Source organism: Mandrillus leucophaeus, unplaced genomic scaffold, assembly GCF_000951045.1.
Source record: "Mandrillus leucophaeus isolate KB7577 unplaced genomic scaffold, Mleu.le_1.0 Scaffold737, whole genome shotgun sequence".
Taxonomy (NCBI): Eukaryota; Metazoa; Chordata; class Mammalia; order Primates; family Cercopithecidae; genus Mandrillus; species Mandrillus leucophaeus.
This window is the reverse complement of record NW_012107997.1, coordinates 683,806-692,172: the sequence shown is the minus strand read 5'-3', so window position 1 is coordinate 692,172 and position 8,367 is coordinate 683,806. Positions and strand designations below refer to the sequence as shown.

At 44.5% G+C, this 8,367-nt stretch overlaps 1 pseudogene; it reads left to right on the top strand.

Moving 5' to 3' along the window:
• Nucleotides 1–1,193: 1,193 nt before the first annotated feature.
• Nucleotides 1,194–8,367, top strand: part of LOC105528865 — a 7,639-nt pseudogene continuing 465 nt past the window's right edge.

Below are 8,367 nucleotides of genomic sequence, written 5' to 3'. Positions count from 1 at the left end.
TCTACTAAATGCTAAATATAAATTATTTTGACCAATATATCAGATTGTAATTTTCACTTTAAATTTTATTACAACTAAAAACTAATATGTAAAAAATTCACTTCTTTATAGTCACTCTTTCAGCCATGATCATTAGTATAACTGTTTTTTTTTTTTTTTTGGAGACAGAGTCTCTGTCTGTCGCCCAGGCTGGAGTGCAGTGGTGCGATCTCGGCTCACTGCAAGCTCCGCCTCCCAGGTTCACGCCATTCTCCTGCCTCAGCTTCCCAAGTAGCTAGGACTGCAGGCACCCGCCACCACGCCCAGCTAATTGTTTATATTTTTAGTAGAGACAGGGTTTCACCATGTTAGCCAGGATGGTCTTGATCTCCTGACCTCATGATCCACCCGCTTCAGCCTCCCAAAGTGCTGGGATTACAGGCGTGAGCCACCGTGCCCGGCTGTTTTTTGTTTGTTTGTTTGTGTGTTTTTTGAGATGGGTCTGGCTGTGTTGCCCAGGCTGGAGTGCAGTGGTGTGATCTCGGCTCAGTGCAACTTCCGCCTCCCGGGTTCAACTGATTCTTCTGCCTCAGACCCCTGAGTAGCTGGGATTACAGGCGCCCACCACCACACCTCACTAATTTTTGTATTTTTAATAGAGACTGGTTTTCACCATGTTGGCCAGACTGGTCTTGAACTCCTGGCCTCAAGTGATCTGCCCACCTTGGCCTCCCAAAGTGCTGGGATTACAGGCGTGAGCCACCGTGCCCAGCAGATCATAGTATGACTTTCTATTTTTTCCAAGTCATCTTTTTTCTCTCTCAATAAAGTTTTAGGAAGAGTTCTCCAGTGCAGGGGAGCTGAGCATCAGCCAACCTGGGACTCAGACCATGACGCTCCTGGGTGGCCAGGGAGTTGGCGGGGGTCGACGGGGGGCATGAGACTTCAGAGGGATGTCCAGCTGGGAGCAGATCCCTCTTCTGCTTTCTCCCCAACTTGTGCAAATGACTCAGAGCTTATTCACGTGACATTGTGATACAACAAAACAAAACGCCAGGGACTCAAAATGAGATAATTAAAGGCAGTAAAACAGAAATAAAATAGGGAGATAATCAGCCAAGAAAGACCCATGGGAGAAAGCAGATGATGGAAAATAAAGTGAAGCAGCATTTTACGGTATGTGTTTCACCAGACTTTCTGAAATTTAAAACACGATGGCCCTTTATTTAGAGAACTGCTCTTCTCAGCACCAGTCACAGCAAACAAGCAGTCCTTAGATGTTAACTGTCTGATTGCACTTGGGAAAATATTATTAAATAGCCTCACCCTAAGAATGAGAAGAAAATATACCTATCAAATTTTATGGAACATTTTTACATTTCACCAGCATCCATTGATCTCTTACTTTTGGTAAACATTTCCATTGTCTCCTATTTCAGGAATTCTGTACTTTCAGGCAGTAGGTTTACTAAATACCACATCTGCCTATTTACTCAAATGATATCCTTTACTTAAAGGCTTTTTGCATTATCCAGTTTTCCTAATAGTTTGTATAGATGATTGCCTGAATTTCTCGAAAACCACCAAATTTCCCTTAAGCATCAAAGTTATTTTTATTTCTTTGCAGTAATTTCAATTTAGATTTCAGTCCTTGCTTACATTTTGGGAGACCCAGCCATCTGCCAAAGCCTGAAGGCACAGAATGTTTATTCTCATCAATGTCCTTTCTATGTCAGCATTCAGGGTTAGTGGCTGTCATTTTTCCTGATGATTTTATGGTTTTTATAACCTCTTTGTTACATGAGTTTAGGATAACTTTCTATACGAATGAGACTACCCTATATCTTCTTCCCTTTCATCCCATTCTAGATATGCTGTGAGCTCTAAAAAATTACACTTGCCCAAACTCACTGTTTTCTTGGTACCTGGTTGCCATTTGTACCACTTCAAGTAATCATCCTTTTTCTTAAGGTACAGATTCCAGCATTGAGATGAGTTCCCTGGTTGTACTTTGTCAATAGTTTTCTCATAGCTACAATGTATTGGTTTAATCGTCACAAGCTTAATTTAGGAGACATCAAATTACCTGTGGATCCATTTGTCAACTGGAAATGCTGCTTCCTTCCATGTACAGTTTATAATCTTGAAAATTTGCTCAATAAGAATCTGTTAATATGTTGCCATGTTAAAGTGAATTAAAATTTACAACTACAATAAGAATCATAATTTTATGATTGAAAAACGATGATGAGTCAGGATATATAAAAAACAAGCCGAAGCCTGAGGCAGTGGCATGCACCTGTAGTCCCAGCTTCTCGGGAAGCCCCGGAGTTTAAGAGCAACCTGGGCGACATATTGAGACCCAGTCTCAAACAAACAAACAAACAAACAAAGAAATGGATGAAAGCCTTTCCCCTCTAACTTTCCCATCTCTTCAGAATGTATCTTTTGGGGATATGGTATTATTTATTAAATAGTATTTTATTTTACAAACAAAATAATTCCAGCCAATCATGGTGACTCATGCCTGTAATCCCAGCACTTTGGGAGGCTGAAGTGGGATGATCACTCAAACCCTGGAGTTTGAGATCAGCCTGAGCAACACAGACCCCATCTCAAAAAAAGTTTTTAAATTTAAAAAATAACTCCAAGAACATTTGTTATGCCTGTTCAGGGACATTGTATATTATAAATATGAATTTGCTATGTAAATATAAAATTTACTGCCAACTTTATGATATAAACTTAAATGAACATTTTAATCAAATTGAAAAACAGAAAACAACTCCTCAGAAGCAGCTTGCCACCCAAAATATAAACATGAGTGAGAAAAGCAACACAAAGAAAAGCCTTGGGCAACTCTCTCATGCTCCAATTACCTTCCTTCTAGCTGGACTCCCTCAGGCTGAGAAATCACTTCCATTGTCCTTGACTGTATTAATTTTCTATTATTGTCACAGCAATTACCACAACCCTAATGGGTTAAAATAACACCCGTGTATTATCTGACAGTTCTGTCGGTCAGAAGACTGGGTGTGCTCAACTGGTGATCACAAGGCCAAAGTCAAGATGTGGGCTGGCTGGGCTCTAACCTGAAGGATCTGAGAAGAATCTGTTTCTAGGTTCGTGCCACATTGTTGGCAGAGCTCAGTGCCGTGTGGTTGCAGGACTGAGATGCCCCTTTCCGTGCTGTTATCGGAGGGTCATTCTCAGCTCTAAAGGCTGCTGGTATCTCCAGGCTCATGGCCCTGTCCATCCCTTCGAAGCCAGCAATGGTGGCGTAAATCTTTCTCAGGCTTCCAGTCTCTCTGAAGGCCCCTCTGCCTCATTTTCCTGTCCCCCATTCCACTACACCCACACACACACACTCTTACATATACACGCAGACACACACACACACACAGACACACTCACATAGACACACACTCATATAGACACACACATAGACACACACATACATAGGCACGCACACACACATATGCATGCACTCAAACACACTCTCACATACACACATACACTCACACACATACACTCTCGCAGACACATTCACATAGACACACTCGCATAAACGCACACTCACATAGACACACACTCTCGCATAGACACACTCTCACACAGAAACACATTCTCACATAGACACATACACTCACATAGACACACATACACACTCTCACATAGACACACACACGCTCTCTCTCTCACGTAGACACACAAGCCATTGCCTCCTCTGTCTTCTGCCTGGATCCCCAGTCCTTGCTTCAGTACCTACAGCTGGAGAGCCCCTTCTTTGCTTTCTCATTCATGCATTTATGATGAAAATTTGTGGGTTTTCCTTATGAACGTGTAAGGAAATATTTTACGTATTTTTGACATTTTTATGTACTTACGAAAAGCGTAAGAAAAAAGAATATAAGCCCCCACTAGTTCGTAGCCTCTCTCCTCAGAGGAAAGAAAAACTGTTAAAATTTTCTTTTCTGTACCTTTCTGTACAAGCATGTGTATATATGTTGCTCCATTTTAAATTACACAATGTAAAACACATTCAGAAATGCGCACGAAACGAAATGTACAGCTCAACGGTTTATCATCAAGCACACATCCACGTAACCACCCAGGTCAAGAATGCAGCCAGCTCCCCAGAAGCCCTATCATCTTCCCTCCCAGGGACCACCCCTTCCTCCTTCCCTAGGGAGGACTTCATGGTAATTGTGTTCTTGTTTTTCTTTATAGTTTTACCACCCGAGCACATACTCTTAAACTCCATAGCTCTGTTTTCTCTGGTTGGTTGGTTGGTTGGTTAGTTGGTTTTGAGCTAGAGTTTCGCTCTTGTTGCCCAGGCTGGAGTGCAATGGCGCGATCTCGGCTCACTGCAACCTCCACCACCCGGGTTCAAGCGATTCTCTTGCCTCAGTCTCCAAACTAGCTGGGATTACAAGCGCACACCACCACACCCAGCTAATTTTTGTATTTTTAGTGGAGACAGAGTTTCACCATGTTGGTCAGGCTGGCCTTGAACTCCTGACCTCGGGTGATCCACCCGCCTCAGCCTCCCAAAGTGCTAGAATTATAGGCATGAGCCACCATGCCAGGCCTGTTTTCTCTGTTTTTGAAGTGTATATAAATGGAACCGTACAGAATGATTGTTGCAGCTGACGTCTTTTGATCAGCATTCATGTGTGAGATGATCCATGTTGTCGTATCTTTGAGCAGTCTGTCCTTTCTACTGCTGAGCAGTATTCCATCATATGGATATTCCACAGCTTATCCATTGTCTTATCCATGGATATGTGGGGTGTTATCAGTTTTGACCTACTTACCTTCCTTTTTTCCAACTTTATTAAGGTACACTCATATGCACACATTTAAAGTGTATCACTTTACCAGTTCTGACACATGTACACACCCATAAAACCATCATAGCAGTCAAGACAGTGAACACATCCATCAGCCCAAAAAGTGTCCTTGTGCCCCTTTGGATAGATGGATGGGTAAGTGGATGGATGGATGATGGAATGGACAGAAGGATGAGGTCAGTCTGCAAGGAAGAAACAAGAAAGAAAATCTAGATGATGGGTGAATGGATGGATGATTGGAAACAGCTCCCACATGCCATAGTTTTTGCTCATCATTTTGGATACATCCCCCGGGTGGATACATCCCCCGGGATGCCCTTTATATTATATTATTTTATTTTATTTTATTTTATTTTATTTTATTTTATTTTATTTAGAGACAGATTATCACTCTGTCGCCCAGGCTGCAGGGCAGTGGCGTGATCTCAGCTCACTGCAACCTCCACCTCCCATGTTCAAGCAATTCTCCTGCCTCAGACTCCCGAGGAACTGGGATTACAGGCATGTGCCAGCATGCCCAGCCAATTTTTGTATTTTTAGTAGAGACAGGGTTTCACCATGTCGGCCAGGCTGGTCTCAAACTCCTGACCACCCGCCTCGGCCTCCCAAAGTGCTAGGATACAGGCATGAGCCACCACGTCCTGCCTGGATGCCCTTTAAAATGGATGTTACACAGACAGTTATGCATCAGCTGACTCTAAGGGCCCATTCTGGGCCCAGGCAGCCTACTGACCCTGGAAGCTTGCTGGATTATTAAGAAATGACAGGCCAGCCAGGCTTTGTGTCTTGGACAGAAGCTCCTGAATATAGCGCTATGGTAAACTAAAAATAGATAAAAGTGTGAGGGCTGACTTGTTAAAGTAAAAATTGCATATATTAAGGCATACAACATGATATTTTGACAAACGTATACATAGTGAAGCATTAGTGGAAATGTAAATTAGTATAGCCATTATGGACAACGGTATAAAGGTTCCTTAAAAAATTAAAAATGGAATTACCATATGATTCAGCAATCCCTCTTCTGAGTATATACCCAAAAGAAATGAGGCTGGGCACAACAGTTCACATCTGTATTCCCAGCACTTTGAGAGGCCAAGGCAGGAGGATCACTTGAGGCCAGGAGTTCAAGGCCAGCCTGGGCAACATAGCGAGACCCCCATCTCTACCAAAAAAAAAAAAAAAAAAACCACTCCTGACCACACGGCCACCACCATTTGTATCAGGCTTTGGAGTATGACACAAAGGAAAGTCAGTAGTTTCCAGTAGTTTCCCCGGGAGTTAGCAGACCTCATCTGAACTGTCCATAACTCATTTCTCAAGTTCCTAGGCTGCAAGAGAGGCTCAACCTTCACCAAAACCTCTGCTTTCAGAAGTTAACCCTTTACATCACCCTTTCTCCCTCATGCACAGGCTTTCTGCCACACAATTTCTCAAAACTCTCCCACCCCAGAACCTCCCCTACGTGGGTCCCTTCCTTTGGGAGGCTCCAAAGTCACTGGCAACTTCCCTGTCTGACTTTCATGGTTGATGACAGCTTGGATCCAGAGGTCTTAGAACTGAGGTTCATATACGCCCACTCTGAACCCTTACCTGGCTGTGAGCCCTACCCGCCTGCCTTCCCCACCCTCCCACCTATCAGCTTCCATCCCAGAATGACCCACATGACTCTGGCCTCCGCTGCAGCCTCACTTGGCTGCTGGCTTCTGTCGTTGGGTGTCCTGGTGCCTGACCTTTACCACAGCCCTATCCTGGTGTTTGACTCGTTCCTGATGTGAAAAGACTGGGCACTCTGCTCTCAGCTTCCAGAACTGCATTCCCCAGCCTGACCCTCCATCTTCTGGGATTCCTGCTTCCCCCTCAGGACTGTGGATCCACACCAGCCCCTCATCCTCACAACCAAAACAGGACAAAATCTACACCAGCGAGAATTGTTTTATAAGAGCTTCTTGTTTGCTAGTATATTTGACTGGGAAAGGAAGGTTGGTTTTTTTTTTTTTTCCTTTGGCTTAATTTTTTTCTTTGGCTTAATTTTTTTTTCAAAGTACAAAGACAATGAGTAATGACCACATGTAATTCTACCAAGAAATACCATTATCAACAAGCTAGTACACATCCTGCCAGTAGTTCTCCGGTGTTTCGTTTTTTTTCTTTTTCATTATGAACCTAAGTTTCCTGAGGCATACCAACCTGTGTGTAAATTCCGAGTGGTGACATTTACCCTTATTTTACTGTCTCTTACCCTGTGGGCCATTGCAGTACTTTACATCCCCAACAAATTGCCCTTCGATTATGTCTGCAACTTATTCACCAAACCAGACCAGTTGTACTGTGGCAGTGCCTGGCACCACCATCTGGATAGGCACCAGCCTGTTTCCCAGGATAATTGGTCCCCAGGGTGCTGTTCTCTCTGCACTGCCACCAGGGCCTGCTGGATGTGGCCATCTCTGCCAGGGATGCAGAGCTGGGCTGTGTCCCCTAGTACCCTGGAGGCCCCAAGGCAGCTAGGGTCTATCCTGAAATGAGAATGTCTCCCTCTACTCTGGTTTCCCAGTCTGTTAGGCCATTTGAACCTACATGTCCTGGAGCTTTTAGCTGAAGCATCTCCTTCAGCATTTACTTGCAGACATCCTGTCACGGGGACTTGGACAAGAGCCCCTGGGGGCTGGGCTGAGGGCAGACCTCCTGTCAGTTTTCAGAACTGCCCTACTCCCTGCTCAACCAGAACACTGGGGCTCTGCTACAAGTGGAGCTCCAGCCTGGTCGGAGTCTCTCTCAGCAGTTGCTCTGATAGCCTTCAGGATGGTGCTCCCAACCAGTCTGCAAAGCCTCCAGACCTCAGAATGCAGCCCTCGGTCATGTTCATTGATTGGGCAAATACTAAGTGAATGCTACTCTGTGCCAGGTACTCCACCAGGCACTGAGAACACAAAGATGAGTAAACACGAACATGGGGCCTGCCCTCATGGAACTCACTTTCTTGTGGGAGAGAAGACAATGATCAAATTACAAATAAGTGGGCCCAGCATGGTGACTTACACCTGTAATCCCAGCACTTTGGGATGCCAAGGCCAGCTGATTACTTGACGTCAAGAGTTCGAGACCAGCCTGACCAACATGGTGAAACCCCACCTCTACTAAAAATGCAAAAATTAGTCAGGTGTTGTGGTGGGCACCTATAGTCCCAGCTACTTGGGAGACTGAGGCAGGAGAATCGCTTGAACTTGGGAGACAGATGTTGCAGTGAGCTGAGATTGTGCTACTGTACTCCAGCCTGGGTGACAAAGCAAAACTCCATCTCAAAAAAAAAAAAAAAATTACAAATGAGTGTAAACAGTAAGAAAGAACAGCTTGTCTGGGCACGGTGGCTCACGCCTGTAATCCTAGCACTTTGGGAGGCCGAGGCAGGCGGATCACCTGAGGTCAGGAGTTCGAGACCAGTCTGGCCAACATGGTGAAACCCGGTCTCTACTAAAAATACAAAACTCAGCCGGGTGTGGTGGCTCATGCCTGTAATTCCAGCTACTTGGGAGGC